Source organism: Symphalangus syndactylus, chromosome 11, assembly GCF_028878055.3.
Source record: "Symphalangus syndactylus isolate Jambi chromosome 11, NHGRI_mSymSyn1-v2.1_pri, whole genome shotgun sequence".
NCBI classification, from domain to species: domain Eukaryota; kingdom Metazoa; phylum Chordata; class Mammalia; order Primates; family Hylobatidae; genus Symphalangus; species Symphalangus syndactylus.
Genome location: NC_072433.2, coordinates 121,515,303 through 121,536,256, shown reverse-complemented (window position 1 = coordinate 121,536,256; position 20,954 = coordinate 121,515,303). Strand labels below are relative to the sequence as shown.

The 20,954-nt window shown below is 35.3% G+C and overlaps 1 protein-coding gene across 1 annotated transcript in view; it reads right to left on the bottom strand.

Annotated features, from left to right (window-relative positions):
• Nucleotides 1-20,954, bottom strand: part of CNTNAP4 (contactin associated protein family member 4) — a 336,779-nt gene that overhangs the window by 293,807 nt on the left and 22,018 nt on the right. The gene's annotated exons all lie outside the window — the stretch shown is intronic.

Below are 20,954 nucleotides of genomic sequence, written 5' to 3'. Positions count from 1 at the left end.
CATTCCTGCTTAGCAGATATTTAAAATCATCTGGTAGTAGTCTGCAAGAAATTAACATTTCTTATTTTAATGCTTCAGGTGTACAAATCCACAAATGAAATGCTTTGGCTAGATTTATTTTGATGAATGCATCATGCTGTGAATATGCAGTACCATTCTATAATCAAAAATTTTAATAACATTTCCAAAAAGGCCCAAAGTAGGAAATGAGGGAATACTGAAGAAAGGGACCTCCACCACCACCACATACACACATGCATACACATTCACACCAACACTGAACAATGTGACGATGTAATTCAAGTGACTTAAAGGAGAGAGGAGTAAAGTTGAATTTGGAAGATCAATGATTAAAGAAAAATTACTCTTTGAATGGCTGGTCCATGGATACAACTGTTTCTTGAATGGAATTTTAAAATGTCTAAATAATGGAGTTACTATTACATAACAAGAAGCATGTCACATGGTTCGTAGCAGATAAATAATCTATTTAAAATAAATGTCAAGATGTTTTACTGACAATGTGCTAGATTTTTTAGAAATGGAAATCCTGGGGTTCTCAAGTGCCTCTTGGTAATCACAAATTGGAAGAAACATAAGTCTTTAACACCACTTTCTTATGGAATAATGAAAGAGTGGGTTTGTCAAAGATCAGATAGGTTTGTCAAAGAGTGGGAAAATGACAGAAATACCCGTAAGAACTAAACATACTTGTTTAGCTCACGCCTGCAAACAAAGCAGAATGGATCTTTTTTCTTTTCCTGTTTTACAAGAGAAAACAAGAACAGGGAATTTAAATGATTCGAAGAGGTCATAGAGTTAGTGATAAATGCTGAGGACCGGACTTGGCTTTTCTGACTCCAGTTTCACTGCTCTCACCCTAGGACTTATTGCCCCAAATCAGAGTATACCTCCTTCCTGACCCTTGTCAGTGGCAGCAAAAACCTTAGGCCCTAGGAAAACACAGCAAACACTTTGGGAGGCCAAGGTGGGCGAGTCACTTGAGGTCAGGACTTCGAGACCAGCCTGCCCAACATGGTGAGATCCCATCTCTACTAAAAATAAAAAAATTAGCAGGGTGTGGTCGCAGGCACCTGTAATCCCAACTACCTGGGAGGCTGAGGCAGGAATTCGCTTGAACCCGGGAGGCAGAGTTTGCAGTGAACCAAGATTACACCACTGCACTCCAGCCTGGGCAACAGGGCGAGACTCTGTCTCAAAAAAAAAAAAAGAATAAATACAATAAAATAAAGGTCATGGGTTGAGTGTTTATTCTGTGTTCCTAGACTTGCATTCCTGATTTTATTTTTTCAATCATATGCTAAGTAAAAGCAAATATAAATTGACAGTTTATGTTAACTAATTATTGAAGGGGATTAAATTTTATTGAACGCATACTGTATGCCATTTGTTATCTAATTGAATAATTATATCAGTCCTTTGAAGAAAATATCATTATGTCTGTGGGACAGTTGTGAGCTCTCCAGAAGAAAAAAGTTGTCTCCTTGTTAAAATATTGTATTTAATTGTTCTTATAAAACAAATTAGAGAATGCGTCTTAAATGGATAAGTACATATAGCAAAAATAAACATCTTATAACAATAATAACTTCTTTGGGACAACGTATAAATTATTACAGTGACCAATACTGGCGGATTTTTCCATATCAATGGGCTACAGTAATAGAAGGAATTGGGGGCTGGCCCTCAATAGAAGACCTGAGCATTTCAAGTCACTGCAAAACCTGTCTCTGCCTGATGGCTGCAGAGGGGTAGAGAGTTGCATAGACAAATGAAACAGTGAGTGCTTGAGATATGGTAAACAGAGAGGCCTCAGCCGGGCGCGGTGGTTCACGCCTATTATCCCAGCACTTTCAGAGGCCAAAGCGGGCAGATAATGACGTCATGAGACCGAGACCATCCTGGCTAACACGGTGAAACCCCGTCTCTACTAAAAATACAAAAAATTAGCTGGGCATGGCGGCAGGCGCCTGTAGTCCTAGCTACTCGGGAGGCTGAGGCAGGAGAATGGCGTGAACCCAGGAGGCAGAGCTTGCAATGAGCTGAGATCATGCCACTGCACTCCAGCCTGGGTGACTGAACCAGACTCTGTCTCAAAAAAAAATAAAAAAGGCCGGGCGCGGTGGCTCACGCTTGTCATCCCAGCACTTTGGGAGGCCGAGGCGGGCGGATCACGAGGTCAGGAGATTGAGACCACGGTGAAACCCCATCTCTACTAAAAATACAAAAAATTAGCCGGGCGTGGTGGCGGGCGCCTGTAGTCCCAGCTACTCGGGAGGCTGAGGCAGGAGAATGGCGTGAACCCAGGAGGCGGAGCTTGCAATGAGCTGAGATCATGCCACTGCACTCCAGCCTGGGCGACAGAGCGAGACTCCATCTCAAAAAAAAGAAAAAAACCAGAGCAGCCTCGATACAAATTGAGCTTCCACTGTTGTTTTGATTAAATGACTCAATGAAGCTGACCTTTGGTTTACTTATTTTATAACCAAATAGGAGAATCATAACCAAAGAGTTCTTGTGATATAACGTATGACAACTATTGAATGCCGCGTGCTTAGTGGGCCCTCACTTACTTCCCAGCTTTAGATCTCTGCATTAAAACTGTACAGAGAATTGGTCTATTTGGCAATGTCAGAGCTTCGCCGCCCAGGTTCAGTGTCTGTACAGGTTCCACCACCCACCAGCTGCATGGCCTTGGGCAAGCTGCATCAGGATAATAACCCTTGATCCTTAATTTCTTCCTCATCTGTGCACCAACGATGAGTACAGTGTCAACCTCGTGGTTAAGACAATGTCCTGTAAAATGAGCATGCCTAGAAGGCACATGATCAATGCTCCTTTTGTAATTATTATATTAGTACAACTCACATGGCACAGATAAGAAATCTGATGAGCAGAGGGATTACAGCTTGTGGGATATGACCCACTGGTGGCAGAAAAGGGTTGGTCTCCAAGACTTACTAAGTTATGCATCATTTCTCCATTCCCACCAGGATGGTGTTTAACATCAGAAAATCGAAGGAAAAGTCAAAAAAGTGTGGAGATCTACTTTTGCACACCTGTACTGCTGATTCAGATTCCTTTAATCACTTCTCCCTGTGTCTGTATTTTGGTTATGTTTTCCACCAATTAAGAAAAGACCCTGGTGTTTAAGGTCTCCCGCGTCCATACTATAGGTCACACCCTGCCTGGAAAAAGCCATGTAAATCAGATCAAAATGTTGAAATTCACAAAATCAGGCTTTGAATTATTTTCTTGTTACATCTTGCCAGAGAACTGTATGTCCCACCACAGTGGTCCATGGAGGATCCTAAACTATAGTTTAGACTAGAAAACGACCAGAAGGCAATAGTGGAACTATATTTCATTGCAACAGTAGAAAGAAATTTACATGCAATGTTTTTGTTTCATTTATTCATCTAACAGTTATTTAACCCTACATTGCTATTATAGGAATCTTTTCATTTCAAATCTGGGTAATCATTTCATTTCTTTTACATTGTTTGATTTGTCTTTATATCTTCAAAATGAAATGGATACTTTTTAGACATTGTGCTTTTACCTTCATTTTTATTGTAGTTAAAAAAAACATATAACATTAAATTCACCATCATAATCATTTTTAAGTATAGTTCAGTAGTGATGAGTACATTCACATTGTGGTCCAACAAATCTCTAGAACTGAAACTCTATACATTAAACATTAATTCCCTCTCTTCCCTCCCCTCCTGCAGCCATTGGCAACCACCTTTCCACTTTGTGTTTCTGACTTCGACTACTTCAGATGCTTCATATGAGTGGAATTATATGGTATTTGTCATTTTGTGACTGACTTCGCTTAGCGTGGTGTCCTCAATGTTCATCCATATTGTAGGATGTGACCAGGTTTCCCTCTTTGTAAGGCTGCACAGTATTCCATTGTATGTATATACTGTATTTTCTTTATTCATTCATCTGTCAGTGGACATTTGGAATTCTTCCACCTTTTGACCATAGTGAGTAATGCTACAAAGAACATTAGTGTGCAAGTATTCCTTTAAGATAATGCTTTGAATTATTTTGGATACATATCCAGAAGTGGGATTGCTGGATCATATAATCATTCATTGTTAATGTTTGAGGAATCTTTATACTATTTTTTATAACAGCTGAATCATTTTACATTTCTTCAATTTCTCTGTATTCTTATTCGAACTTGTTTTCTGTTCTTTTGATAGTGGCCACACCAATGGGTATAAGATGATATCTCATTGAAGTTTTGATTTGCATTTATCTTGATTAGTGATGTTAAGCCTCTTTCCACATGCTTGTTGTCCATTCTTACATCTTCTTTTGAGAATTGTCTATTAAGTTATTTGGTCATCTTTAAATCAGCGGTTATTTGTTTCTGTAATTGTGGAATTGTGGAAATTTCTTGTATAGTCTAGATATTAACCCCTTGTAAGATATATAACTTGCAAATATCTTTTTCTATTTTGTAGGTTGATTTTTCACCTTTTGTTTCCTTTTGTGAACAGAAGCTTGGTGCAGTCCCATTTGCCTGTTTTTGTTTAGTTACCTGTGCTTTTGATGTCATATCCAACGAATCATTGCCAAATTCAATGTCGTTTATGCTTTCCTCCAGGGGTTTTATAGTTCTAGGTATTATGTCTATGTCTTTATTCATTTTGAGTTAATTTTTGTCTGTGAGGTAAGATCAAGCTCAAACTTCATTCTTTTGCATAGGACTATCCATTTTTCCTACATCTTTTGTTGAAGAGACTGTCCTTTTCCTCCATTGTGTGGATTGGCATCCTTGTGAAGATCATTTGGTAGTATACACCAGAGTTCATTTCTGGGATATACATTCTGTTCCATTGTTTTATGTATCTGTTTTTATGCCAGTACCACAGTAAACTTGACTATTGCTGCTTCATCATATGTTTTGAAAGGAGGATTGAGGCCTCCAATTTAGTTTATTTGTTTTCAAGATTGTTTTGATTATTCAGAGTCCCTTGAGATTCCATATGAATTTCAAGCTTTCTTAATTTCTGAAAAAAATTTCACTTGCATTTTGATAAGAATTGCATTTAATCTGTAGATCACTTTGGGTAGTAAGGATATTCTAACATTAAGTTTCCAGTCCACAAACACAGGATGTCTTTCTCCTTATTTGTGTATTCTTTTATTTCTTTTAGCAATGTTTGATGGTTTTTTAGTGTGTAACTCTTTCACTTCCTTGCTTAATTGTATCACTGGTTATTTTATCTTCTTTGATGTTATAGTAACATCTTAATTTCTTTTTTGAACTGGTTATTGTTAATGTATAGAAATGTTGCTTATTTCATGTGTTGATTTTACATTCTGCAACTTTGTTAAAATCATTTATTTTGGATGCATTTTATTTCTTTTTCTTGTCTAATTGCTCTAGCTAGGACTTCCAGTACCACGGTGCAGAGCAGTGGTGAAAGCAGACCTCTTTGATGTGTTCATGATCTTAGAAGAAAAACTTTCAGTCTTTCTCCATTGATTATGATGTTAGCTGTGAACTTTTTATATACGTATTTTATTATGTTGAGGTAGTTTCCTTCAATTTCTAGTTTGTTGAGTATATTTATCATGAAAGGATATTGAATTTTGTCAAGTAGTTTTTCTACATCAGTTGAGATAATCATGTGTCTTTTCCCCTTCATTCTGTTACTATGATGTACTACAGTAATTGATTTTCATATTTTGAAACATCCTTTCATTCCATGCATAAATCCTACTTGGTTATGGTGTATAATTTTTTAATGTGCTATTCAATCAGTTTACTAGTATTCTGCTGAGGATTTTTGCATCAGTATTCATCAGAGATATTAGTCTACAGTTTTCTTGGTGTGTCTTTGTCTGGTATGGATATCAGGATAATGCTGGCCCCATAAAATAAATTTGGAAGTTTTCTTCCTCTTCAGTTCTTAGAACAGCTTGAGGAAGATTGCTGTTAACTCTTCTTTAAATGTTTGGTAGCGTTCTCCAGTGAAGCCATCTGGTCCTGGGCTTTTCTAGGTTGGGAGGTGTTTGCTTACTGCTTCAATCTCCTTACTAGGTAAAGGCCTGTTCAGATATTTTGTTTCTCCATGATTCAATCTTGACAGGTTGTATGTTTAGAAAAATTTACCCGTTTCTTCTTGGTTTTCCAATTTGTTGGCACATAATTGTTCAAGTAGTTCTCATAAAACCTTTCCCTTCTCACTTTAATTGTAATACCACTTCTTTCATTTCTAATTTTAGTTGTTTGAGTCTTCTCTCTTTCTTCATTGTTAGTCTAGGTAAGGCTTTGTCGATTTTGATGAAATAAACTCGGTTTTATTGATTTATTTTCATTCTTTTATTCACAATTTCATTTTTCTCTTTTCTAATTTTTATAATTTTCTTCCTTCTGCTAACTTTTGGTTTAATTTGTTCTTTTTCTAGTTCCTTCAGGTGTAAAGCTGTTTATTTGAGATTTTTCCTTTTTTAATTTTTTAATTTTTATGGGTATATTTAGGTGTATATATTTATGACACACATGAGATATGTTGATGCAGATATACAATGTGTAATAATCACATCAGGGTAAATGGGGTATCCATTATCTCAAGCACTTATCCTTTCTTTGTGTTATAAAAAATCCAATTGTACTATTTTAGTTATTTTTAAATGTACAATAAAATTTTTTTACGATAGTCCCTCTGTTGTACTATCAAATACTAGAATTTATTCATTCTTTATAACTATATTTTTGTACCCATTAATCATCCCCACTTTCCCCAGCCCCTCCCCCACCCTTCCCAGCCTCTGGTAATCATCATTCCATTTTTTTACCTCCATGTGTTCAATTGTTTTAATTTTTAGCTCTGACAAATCAGAGGGGGCATGTTAAGAGTGTCATTGGGTGCCTGGCTTATTTCACTTATCATAGTGACCTCCAGTTTCATCTATGTTGTTGCAAATGACAGGATCTTGTTCCTTTTTATAGCTGAATAATACTTCATTGTGTATATGTACCACGTTTTCTTTATCTATTCATCTGTTAATAGACGCTTGGATTAAATCCAAATCTTGGCTATTGTGAATAGTACTGCAATAAACAGATATCTCTTTGATATGCTGATTTTCTTTCTTTGGGGTATACACCTAGCAATGGGATTGCTGGATCATATGGTAGTTGTAGTTTTAGTTTTTTAGAAACCTCCATACTGTTATCCATAATGGCTGTACTAATTTACATTCCTACCAACAGCATATGAGGGTTCCCCTTTCTCCATATTCTTGCCAGTATTCATTATTACCTATCTTTTGGATAAAAGCCATGTTAACTGGGGTGAAATCATATTTCATTGCAGTTTTGATTTGCATTTCTCTGACAATCAGTGATGTTGAGCACCTTTTCATAAATCTGTTTGCCATTTGTACGTCTTCTTTTGTGAAACGTCTATTCAGATATTTTGCCCGTTTTTAATTAGATTATTAGACTTTTCCTATAGAGTTGTTTAAGTTCCTTATATATTCTTTTTATTAATCCCCTATCAGATGGATACTTTGCAAATATTTTCTCCTATTCTGTGGGTTGTCTCCTCACTTTGTTAGTTGTTTCCTTTGCCATGCAGAAGTTTTTTAACTTGATGTGATCCCATTTGTCCATTTTGGCTTTGGTAGCCGGTGCTTAAGGGATATTACTCAAAAAATCTTTGCCCAGACCAATGTCCTTGAGTGTTTCCCCAATGTTTTCTTTTAGTGGTTTCATATAATTTTTCCTATTTTTTTAATGTGTTTGCCACTGTAAACTTTCTTAGTACTTATTTTACTGTATTCCACAAGTTTTGGTATGTTGTGTTTTCATTTTCATTTTCTGCAGATATTTTCCAAATTCCCTTGTGATTTCTTCTTTAACCCATTGGTTGTTTAAAAGTGAGTTGTTTAATTTTTACATATTTGTGGATTTTGTTTTCTTTCTGTTATTGACTTCTAGTTTCATTCCATAGTGGTCAGAAACTTACTTTGCATGATTTCAGTCTCCTTAAATTTGTTAAGACTTGCTTTGTGGCCTAACATGTGGTCTGTCTTGGAGAACGTTCCATGTGCAGTTGAGAAAAACATGTGTTCCACTGCTATTGGGTAGAGTGTTCTGTATACGTCTATTAGGTCTGATTGGTATATAGTATTATTCAAGTCCTCCGGTTTATTTTTTTTACTTGACAGATGAAATTATATAAATATATATTTATCAGGTACAACATAGTGTTTTGAAATATATGTACGTTGTGAAATGGCTAGATCAAACTCATTAACATGTATATATCTTATCTTAGCCCATTTTTTGCTGCTGTGAGAGAATACCTGAGACTGGGTAATTTACAAGGAACAGAAATTTACTTGGCTCACAGTTCTGGAGGCTAGAAAGTCCAAGAGCATGGTTCTGGACTCTGGTGAGGGCCTTCTTGCTGCATCATCCCCTGGCAGAAACAGGAAGACTAAGACAGCAAGAGAGGGCCAAACTCACTTTTATAATAAGCCCACTCTCATGATAACTAACCACTTTTCTGATAAAAAATATTAACCCATTCATGAAGGCAGAGTCATCTTGACCTAACCACATCTTAATAGGCCCTACTTCCCAACACTGTTGCATTGAAGAGTAAGTTTCCAATATATGAACTTTGGGGGACACATTCAAACCACAACATGCATTACTCCATATAGTTGTCATTTTTTGTGGTGAGAACCCTTAAAATGTACTTTCTTAGCACTTTTCAAGAAAATAGTACTTTGTTGTTAACTACAGTCCTCATGATGTATGTAATACATATCTTGAACTTACTCCTCTTATCTAATTGAAATTTTGTAACCTTTGACCAACATTTTCCCAACCCTCTTCCCCACTGCTTCCCCATCTTCTGATGAGCACCATTTTACTCTCTATTTCTATGAGATCAACCTTTTTAGATTCCATATAGGAGTGAGATCATGCAGTATTTATCTTTTGGTGCCTGGCTTATTTCACTTAACATCATGCCCTTCAGGTTCATCCATGTTGTTAGAAATCACAGGATTGCCTTCTTTTTTAAGGCTGAATAGTATTCTAATGTGTATATATACACCATATTTTCTTTATCTACTCATCTGTTGATGGGCACTTAGGTTGATTTTATATCCTCACTATTCTGAATAATGCTGCAATAAATATGAGCGCAGATATCACTTTGACATAGTAATTTACGTTTTTCTTTTATATATACATCCAATAGTGCTAGATACAAATTATATTTTTAACTTAAGAAACTTCATACATTTTCAATTAATGGCTGTACTAATTTGCATTCCCACTGTTTTTTAATTGTGCTTTTATTTCGTTGTTTTATCCACATCTAAAAGTACAGTATTGAAACCTCCTACTACTATTAACTTGCTTTCTGTTTTTTCCTTTATTCCTATCCATGTTTGCTTCATATATTTGGGAGCTCTAATGTTAATTGCATGAATATTTCTAAGTGTTCTATCTTTCTGGTGAATCTGGATTTTTATAATTACATAATGTACTCCTTCGTCTCTTGAGACAGTTTTTGTCTTAAAGTTTACTTTGCATGAGTTAACTATGGCCACCCCTGCTCTCTTTAGGTTTTTATGCATGGAATACCATTTTCTATCCTTTCACTTTTAACCTATGTGCATCCTTAGATTGAAGGTGAGTTTCTTGTAGACAGCATATGGTTGAATCTTGTTTTATATCAATTTACCCAATCTATGTCTTCAAATTTGGGGGCTAAATTTATTTACATTTAAAGTAATTACTGTTAGGAAAGGATTTACTATTTCCATCCTGTTCATAGTTTTCAGTATATGATACAGCTTTTTTATCTCTTCTCTTCTCTCTTGCTGCCTCATTCTGTGTTTTATTAATTTTTATAATGACATGTTTTGATACACTTCTCATTTCTCTTTGTGTATATTCTACAGATATTTTATTTGTGGTTACCATTATAATTACATAAAACATTTTAAAATTGTAACAATATATTTTAAACTGATTATAACTTAATTACATATAAAAACTCTATTCCTTTACATCTCTGTTACTCCTGTGCTATATTAATGACACAAATTAGCTTTTTATATTGTGAGTCTGTTAATATGAAGTTATAATTACTATTTATGCCTTTGTTTTTTTAATTCTACAACACATTAAAAATTATTTTTGCAAATGCATTATAATACTATAGGATTCTATATTTTTCTATATATTTACTCTTACCAGAGAGTTTTATATTTTCATATGGTTTCCTGTTGCTATTTATTATTCTTTCACTTCAACTTGAAAGACTACCTTTAGTGTTTCTTGTAAAGTAGCTCTAGTTGTAATTAACTCCTTCCATTTTTATCTGGGGAAGTCTTTATTTATTCTTTAGCTCTGAAATGCAGTTTTGCTGGATATAGTTTCTTAGTTGGTAGTTTTTCTTCTAGCACTTTGAATATATCATCCCACTTCCATCTAGCCTGCAAAGTTTCTGCGATAAATCTGCTGATAATCTAATAGAAGTTCCCATGTATATGGTGAGTCACTTTTCTCCTGCTGCCTTCAAAATTCTCTTTGTGACTTTTGATGGTTTGATTATGATGTGTTTCGGTGATATCTCTTTAGAGTTATCCTAGTCAGAGCGCTTTCAGATTTTGAATTTGTACGTCCATTTCTCACTTCAGATTTGGGAAGTTTTTGGTCAATATTTCTTCAAGTAAGCTATCTGTCCTTTTCTCTCTTTCTTCTCCTTCTCAGATTTAATAAATGCTTTTGTTGTTTCACTTGATGGTGTCTCATAAGTCCCTTAGTCTGCTGTTTATTTTTTTTTCTTTTTGGCCTTCTGCTTCAATAATTTTGAATTTTCTATTTTTGAGTTCACTGATTCTTTTTTCATCTGGTCAAGTCTGCTGTTGAGTCTCTCTAGTGAATTTTTCAACTCAGTTGTCATGTTCTTTAGCTGCAGAATCTCTGTTCACTTCTTCACAGTTTCTCTCTGTATTGATATTCTCATTTGGTTTATGCCTTGTTTTCCTTATTTTATTGTTTACACTCTTTTAATTCATTGAGCATCTTCTGGAAGATTATTTTGAAATCTTTGGCTAGTAATCCATATATCTGTTTCTTTAGTGGTGATTTCTGGAGAATTAGTATGGTTCTTTGGGCCTTATTTCTATTGTTTCTTTATATGTCTCCTTATCTTCTGTTGGGACTTGGGCACTTGAAAATCAGCCACCTCTCTCAGTCTTTGTGATCCAGTTTTGTGCAGGGAAAACTTTCAACAACCAGATGGGCTATAGATTCTGGAGATCTCTCAAGACTTTCCTGAGGCTATGTCATCTGTGGGTTTGTGTGTAATCTAATTACAGAGGTTTGCCAATTCCTACTCAGGAGCTCCCCTGGTGACTTTCTGTGGTACTGCAGACTGGTACTAAACTAAGCCATGTTAATTGCCTTTGTTCTCAGCAGCCCCAGCCAGGCTCCCTACTTCTGTCAGTACTTAGAAAAGATAGAAACCAGTTCCTCAGGAAGCCCTATAAAAATTCAAGATAGTTAACATACTTTTTATTCCAATATATTTTTTCCTCTCCTATTTATCTTCCAGAGAGAAGTTGAAAATTTTCTCTTAACTGCATTGCACTGTACTAGGAGAAGGGTTCTGAGAAGTATCATAAATTTTCCTGCGAGAATTCCATTCAGTTGGCATTGTGCTTGCCTGGGGTGCATAAATCTCCTACCTGGTTTTTTGATTTTGCACAAAGGCAATTGGATATATACTGTTGTTAAACTGACATCTCTGGGGGAGCAAGAAAATCTGAGTCTTCCTATTCTGCCATTTTGCTGATGTCATTGCTCAAAATTGATGTTTTTTAAACTAAAATATAGTAGAACTAATAAAAATTTTGCCAAAACCCTGTTTCAAATATATTCTGAATAACATGAACAATGCTTCCTATATTACCAGTAAACATACAAAAATAATCATTGTTGGGTTTGAACCTTTATGCATTAATATATTATTAATGATATTTACTTTATTTTATGTTGCACATTTAGTTAAGAGACTAGACTTTCAATAGCATAAATGCATTTTATTAGCAATTTTTATATTTCCCTAAGCACTACTATTTTGTTTTCTCTTTTAATCTGTATATTACAGATAGTGTAAGTGATGACTTTGATAATAACACATACACTAAGCTTTGCAATTTTACAAACACCCGAAACTCTAGCAGCACACTTTTTCTACTAACATCTCACCTGACACAACCCTTCCATTATAAAGATTTACTCAGTAAATTAAGATAAAAAATTATAGCCAACACTGGATGTCCTCTTTAAAAATATAGTAATAATAAAAGATATTTATGTTTCTTATGTTGAATGGCAACTTTACTTCCTTTTCTTTAACATTATTAAAGAAACTTTGGAATTTTTGCTTACCCAAACAAATTATACACATATATGTATATATGTGTGTATGTATGTATAATATAAAAATATATGTATATATATTACACACAAGTTCACTAATCTCTTAGTCTGCCATATTTAATACGTTATTACATTCAGATAATTTTTTATATCAGGTATTGTATCTTTTAGTTCTAAAACTTCAACTCACATCCTTTTTATTTCTTCCTTGGAACTACTTAATCTTTTGAGCATATAAAAAATAATTAAGTCTCTTAACATCCTTATCTGCTCATTCAATCTGTTAGATTATAATAATAATATTAGATTATTATTGATTATTTTCCTCATTATAAGTTGTATTTCTTGCTTTTTTGCATGCCTGGCAATCTATAATTGGATGCCAGACGTTGTGTAAAATTTACATTATTGGTTGCTAGATTTTTGTATCCCTACAAATATTCTTGAGTTTTGTTCTAGGCTGCAGTTAAGTTACTTAAAAATAACTTGTTTCATTTAAGCCTTGATTTTATAATTTTTTCAGGTGAGTATGAAGTAGTTCTTAACCCACAGCTACTGAGACAAGACTTTCCTGAGTATTCTATCCAATGCCCTATGAATTATGAGTTTTTCTCGTCTGGCTAATAGAAATAAGCACTATTCTCAGCCCTATGAGAGTAATAAAACCTCTTCCTTCTAATTGTTTGTTTGTTTGTTCATTTGTTTTAGAAACAGTGTCTTGCTCTATCACTCAGGCTAGAGTGCAGTGATGCAATCATCCCTCTAATAGTTCTTAATGTTTGTTCCTGGTCTCAGATAGTTTCTTCATACACATGTGCTGATTAGTATTCAGCTGAGTACTCAAGAGGAAACTTCCACAGATGTAAAAGTTTCTCTCTCTATGCAATTCTCTTCTCTCTTGTACTCTCTCCTGTGAATTACAGCAGCCTTCATCTTCCAAACTCACAGATCCATCTCCTCAACTCAGGGAACCCATCAGACTCAATCTAGGTTTCCCTTCCCTATGCCATGGCTTGGAAACTTTCTACAGGCAGTAAGCTAAGGCAATTAGAGAGATCACGTTGTTTCTCATCTTTCAGAGATGATTGTACTTTGTCACTTGAAACCTAATATCCTAGAAGTCATTATTTCATACAATTTTGTCTATTTTCAATTAAAAGAATAAATCTGATCCCTGTTCTTCTATATTGGGCGGAAGTATTTTTTAAATGATGGTTTTATATACTTCTATTTTCCATGGGATGAAAAAGGTGTGACATGAAGAGTATTCTATCTAAATTATTTTCCTCCAACAAAAGTTAGTTAACCATCTCTGGGAAGTTGAAAGAGGAGAACACAGAGTTTAAATTTTTTTCTAAAATAATTAGAAAATAATTTTTCTTTTTAAAAATGATTTGCTTTAATATTTCTGTAAAATAAGTACTACATGAATGATCTCATCTTTAATTTAATATCATGAGGCATCATAACACCAATATTCACTGGTAACTATGTTTCTCTATATGATTATTCTTGATTTAGGTGTCTTCTTTGGTATAGAAAAATAAGTCTGACACCAAATCAAGGTTTAACTTAACACATAAAAAGAATGCATACATAAAATTGGAGTAACATTTCAGGAATGAGAAAATAAATCATTGATTTCACCAAAAGGTTTTAAATACATTTAGTATAAGACAAAACACTTAACCCCTTAAACAGAGATAACAATATGCTTAAAATTCAAAAATACTAAAAAGGGGAGATTAGATCACCCATATCTGAAACTCAAGATTTTCAGCCATTTTTCTAGGAATCAGCCATGATTTATGGGAGGGCAAAGATGATCTGATGCAAGAAGGTTGAACAGAAAAGAACATTTAAAAAAGCAGAATGGGTAGAGTGTGGTGAGGGGCAATGGGACTATAAAGAAAGGGATAATTAAGGTGTCAAAGATGGGTTTGCCTCCCGTGCAGTTTTGTCTCCATGAAACCCGGTGACTACAGCATTCAGAATTTCTCCTCCCTGATAGAAAAAGCTTATCCCAGTAGGAATGAATAGTGTTAGAAAATATCATGCTTAGATTTGTGATGTCTTTATAGTGAAGTGATTTAAGCTTAAGGGAACACAGTTACTATACAAAACAAAGAATTCAGTAGATGAGGACTTTGAAAATTTTATATATCTAGCAGCATTTACGTTTTAGAACTTTAGACTGCCTCATGGAATGTTTCCATTTCTCAGAATAATGAAGCAGAAACAATTTTGGCCTCAGGCAGGTCCAGGGAAATCAAATCCACCTACCACCTAGATCTTCAGATCCACAACACACAGCAAGTTTCATGCCTGTCAACTGATGTGCCTTAAGGGAGCAATTCTTCAACTCCCAGGTAGAAAACTACTATTATAGAAGAGTGAGGATAGCTGGGGTTAATCTCCTACAAGTAAAATGGGTTGTTACTTTCGCAAACATGGCAATGGTGCCATCTTTACAGTAGCAGGAGACGGAAGAAAGCAGTTACAGAGTTCACTTGTCTTTTGAAGAGGTTAGCTCACTTTATGTGTACTATCTGAGCACTTCCCAGTTAGAGACTGGGGAGTAAGCCCCATAGGGTAGATACATGCATGAAATCATTTCATCTTGACCTGCTTTTCAATATGGTAGACACTAGCCATATTAGAACTAGAGCCAACTGCTCACTCACACTGGCCATATTTCAAGGGCTTAATAATAATACATGTGGCCAGCAGCTACCATATTAAATAAAGCAGATACAGAACATTTTCATCAAAGCAGAAAGTGGTACAATAGATGCCTTTAAAGCTGGGTAACATTATTACAAATTGCCAATGTTTCAGTAACTAATTTCTCCGTGAAAAACATTTAACAGCAAGTTTCCTTCCAATCTTACTGAAATAATGTACATTACATCTTTAGGCCGTACAGTCTCAAAAGAGAAAAAATGTATTTTGCTCTTTGTGGATAAACATTGAACTCAGTGAGATAAACCACCTAGATTGCTCACAGATAATGTTTTCCATACATCATGGTGGTAAATAAAAGTGAAAGATTACATGCAGGGGAAGTTACTAAGAGTATACACTCAATAGTCCTTTGAAACAAATTAGTGTGCATGCTTCCATGTTCACTGCAGCATAATTCACAGTAGCCAAGATATGGAATCAAAGTGGTCAGTCACCAAAGTGACGATCAACAAATGAATGGATTTTTAAAATATGATCTATATACACAATAGAATACTATTTAGCCTTTTAAAAGAAGGAAATAGTGGCTCATGCCTGTAATTCCAGCACTTTGGGAGGCCGAGGCAGGTGGATCACAAGCTCAGGAGCTCGAGACCAGCCTGGCCAAGATGGTGAAACCCCGTCTCTACTAAAAATACAAAAATTAGCTGGGCGTGGTGGTGGGTGCCTGTAATCCCAGCTACCTGGGAGGCTGAGGCAGAGAATTGCTTGAACCTGGGAGGCAGAGGTTGCAGTGACCTGAGATCACACCACTGCACTCCAGCCCAGACAATAGAACAAGACTCCAAAAAAAAAAGAAAGAAGGAAAAGCTATCATTTGTGACAAGCTGAATAAATCTGAAGGACATTATATTAAGTGAAATAAGTCAAACACAAAAAGGCAAATACTACATGATCTCACCTATTTACAGACTAAAAACGTTGAACTCAAAAGCAGACAGTAGAATGATGGTTACCAGAGGCTGGAGAAAGGAAGGTTAAGGACATTTTGTTCAAAGGACACACAATCGTAGTTACACAGGAGAAATAAGTTCAAGAGATTAATTATACAACATGGTGACTACGGTTAGAAAAAAAATGTTTTTTTTTTTTTCTTAAAAGATACTCAGAGAGTAGTTTCTAAATATTCTCACCACAAAAACGTGGTACATATGTGAGGTAGGGCATCTGTTAATTAGCTTGATTTAGCCATTCCAAAAACATACACAAATTTTAGAACATCATGTTGTACATAAGCATATACAACTTTTATTTGTCCATTTAAAGTAAAAATAAATAAATAAAAAAATAGTATGCATACTCTGGTCAAAATTTCAAATAATGTGGCATGGATATGAAAAATAAAAGGAAAAAAAATTCTAGCAAAACAAGGCCTAAATGTGGAACAAAAATCATTACAGTAAAGATTTAGAGAGCACAGTGGCCTAGGTGAATAAAATTGTGAAAAGAATGAGACTGGGAGCAAAAGCTTTGAATTTCAGCTCCTCTCACCCACTAGAGTAAATCATCAAATCTTTCTAAACCTTGGTATTTGCACTTCCCTTCCGGGTTGGTTGTGATTATTATGTGAGAATAATTAATGCTAAGTGTCTCACCCAATTTCTGTAACACAGTGAGGGTGTAATAAATGAGTGCCATTATTATTAATATAAAATAAACTCAAGAAACTGTTTTTAAAGATTTTCAAATACATTACATACATAATTATCATTATAAACTTATTTGATGTCACTAAGCGTTTATCCCAAACCACAGGTTTAATATACTCGGCCTTAGATTGTAAAACATATATCATACGTATGATATTTGCCAGAGAGCAGTGTGGTAGAATATTTTATTCAGTCCTTCCAAATTTCTATAGTATATTGCTATATTTTTGGATGATGTTATCCCAGATCAATTTTTACACTAAAAAATTATATTATTGAAATCCATTATATTCATGCTCTCTTTATTAAAAAGCTACCCACAAAGGGTACTGGGAGGGTGGGGAAGAGGTGAGGATAGTTAAAGAATAGTTTCAAAGAATGTACAAAAAATAGTTCAAAAGAATGAACAAGACCTAGTATTTGATGTGAACCTTTTTCAACTACAAAGTTCTTGCAAAATTATTTACTCCATTGAATGTCCAGGTTAAATTAAGTAAGTTGAAATTTTCCTGCAGAAGAACTTCATTTAAATACCATTGAATACAGATCCTCTATCAGGTTAAGATTATTACTTGTTCTATTTCATGCGATCGTGCTTTTTTCTTAACTTCTTGTTTCTTTTTTTTTTTTTTTTTTTTTTTTTTTTTTTTTTTTTTTTGGAGACGGAGTCTCGCTCTGTCACCCAGGCTGGAGTGCAGTGGCGCAGTCTCGGCTCACTGCAAGCTCCGCCTCCCGGGTTCACGCCATTCTCCTGCCTCAGCCTCTCCGAGTAGCTGGGACTACAGGCGCCCGCCACCACGCCCGGCTAATTTTTTGTATTTTTAGTAGAGACGGGGTTTCACCATGGTCTCGATCTCCTGACCTTGTGATCCGCCCGCCTCGGCCTCCCAGAGTGCTGGGATTACAAGCGTGAGCCACCGCACCCGGCCAACTTCTTGTTTCTTATAAGTCATGAGACATTATGACATATGTGTGAGACATTATTTATGATATACATGTTATAGATAGATAGATACAGAATATGTATATCTGTATGGTTATATATAGTTACACTTTGGCAATTTTTCAAGGACTTTAGATCTTGAGTATATCGTTTTATAGGTACCTTCTCTTCAATTGACTCATTTGCAAGAAAATCAGTGATGTGGAGTCTCCCCAAGAGGATGCATACGTAAATCATAAAGCTTCACATTCTTGAACAAATTGCACTTTTACACAATGATTCTCTTAACTTTATTTAACACATAAAGGAAAATTTTATAAAACTCATGGATTATCTTGAAAATATCTCATGACATTATATGTTGTGAAGATTATTGGCCTCCTTATTAAATAAGCTATTTTTCTAGCCAACATGAATCTAGTTTAGGGTTCACAAAAAACTCATAAAAACTTGCACATTCCTCTTGCCTTTCAGAAAGTGAGATTTATGACCATGGCAAAGATTTGTTCATTTATAGAATATTGTCCAAAGGAAATATAAAATTGGTTATAAAATTATTTGGGATGGGTAAAATATCTCATTATTAATTATTTTATAAGGCAAAGAGCATCATCTTTAAAAAAAACAAAAGTAATGATTACAAAAATGTTGCAACTCTTTGCTAGTTATTAAAATAATCTAAAACTGAAGCAAATACTGTATTTCGATCAAACTTTACTGTATAAAAATGACCCCAAAACTTAGTACCTGAAGACAATAGTTTATTATTTCTGATATTTTGATGATTAGTAAGGCTAGAAAATCAAAGATGGCCTCTCTCATATGTTGTTAGGGACCAGATGTAGCACTTTAGTTCTCCTTCACATGACTAGACTGTCTCCTTGACATGGAGGTCTTTGAGCAGTGGTCAAAGAGGATTAAAGGTGTCAGCTACAAGATCTCTTGAGGCCTAATCTCTAATGCTCACACCATGTCACTCCCACCTCGTTCTATTCAACAAAGCAAATCACGAGCACAAATGGAACAGAACAGAGAAATAGATTTTAGTTCAGTGTGAGAAAAGTGGCAATGTCACATTGCAAAAAGAGGTATATACTGGAATAGGAAGAATTTGTAGCCATTAAACAATCTATCTCATGCCAAGTTTTTTTTTTTTCATCTTTGCATTATTTTTCTGACAAATTTGTATGACAGCAGAAGACACTGCTTGCGTCTGTCTGACTTTAACAACATAAATACAAAAGATAAATTTTGCAAAAATATGTTTGGTCTTCATCAATTTTTCCAAAGGCTTTTCTTAATCTCTTGATATTCAAATCATTATCTTTTGAGGTTTGAAATAAATTTGCATTTAATTTGCTGTATACAGATAATGTTGACAGCATCTTATACTCAACAATGAACTAACCTAGAAATGACCTAACACAGGAGTAAGGGGGGGTCTATCCTAGTGTAAGCAAGAATGACAGTAGAGAAGGGCCTGATTTTATAAATAATCAATTTATTAATAGCTGTTTTGCTATAAGAATTTTGTGACTACAGAGTCTCAAAATTGCAGATCTGGGATTATATTTAGTTAGTAAGGACCTTCTCTCATCCAAATTATTTTTAACTCCTTATTTTGTATTCAACATTGTACTATTGCCCTAGTTTCAACTATGAATAAACGGAACCATTCTATGAATTTCAAATACAAGGAGGTTAATATGGAATTTTCTTAGATGGGTATTGAAAGGGCCATGCGAACAGAAGGTAAGATTATCCAAAGATTAATAACTGCAAGAAAGCATTACTATGTTTGGATTGGAGAAGGAAAGGAGGCAATAATGTTACCTGGAGCCCACAGCACAGTGCTCCTGGGGATCCACAGTTGGTGCTGAGCTGCCTGAGCAGATACGCAGAATACTGCCCTCCCAGCAATTTCACAGTTGCTCCAGCCTCCATCATTCCTGGCAATGTCCCATGTGGCTCTTACCAAAAAGTACAAGAAAGGAGTAATGTCTCCACTCTATCTATCCGCATTAGCTGAACCCGGCAGAAGCTACAAGTTACAGGACTCAAAGGAATGTAATTCACGGGTTCGTAGACTCCCACAACACAGGGCAGAATACTGAGAGGCAAGAATGGGGCTCAGACCAAATTGGCTAACCATCTGCACAGTGAATAAGACAGAGTACCTGCCTTCCTGAGGGCCACAAAGCCATGGTAAACATGCATATTAGCAACCCTCAAGCAAGTTCTAACGTCACGAGTATTGTGATAAGGTAATAATGTGGTGGACTAATTCCTGAAAAGAAGCATAATGAGTTGGGAGATCAGAGAAGGTAAAATATTAACTGCAATTTAAATGTTAGGCAGGAGTCTGAAAAGTTGCTATCTGGGCAGGAGAAGGGATTCCCAAAGAGAGGAAATGATGTTGTTTTGTTTATAGGCAAGTCTACAATGTAAATTTGAAAGCCTGATGTTTCTTGGATGGGATAGCATTCAAAGGGCTTACTGTTTATTAATAAAAATAAGACATTTTTTACAAGTTGGAGTTAGATTTAACTTGAGTTTCCTAAAAAGCGGTATCTCTTTCCAAATATATCAACGAAGCATTTTAAACCTTTCCCCACTTAAAAATAGGCAAGAACTAAGCATATTCCCAATTACATCCCATTATACTTTAAGTGGTTGCTAATTTACTTCCCTCCCCTCCTTAACTTTATGAAAGTCTACCTGAAGCATTAGGGGGATTGGCTCCATGGGGTAGCTGCTAAATTCCACTGAGATTACACTTTGTAGAAGCATAGCAAATTGTGGTAAAGCTATCTGCCCTGTGAGGAATACAGTAGAATATTTGGCATTCACTTTCTCTTTCTCAAATTGCTTCTAAAAGCATTATTCTGTGTGGAATGACGGAAATCCCTCGGGTCACTGGGTCAGGGCTAGAAACCACCATGGGATTTAGATACCAGGAGAAGTGACCTTGAGTCTTGGCTTGGCTTTGAACACTGTCACCTTGGGAATTTTATCTGTAAAATAAGATTTGAATAGATGATCTCGAATGCTCCTTTCACCTCTGATAAAGTAAAAATATTATGAAAAACGTTGAAAAGACGCTTGAGTCAAAGTGAATGGTAGAACGCACTACAAAATTTGCTTTCAG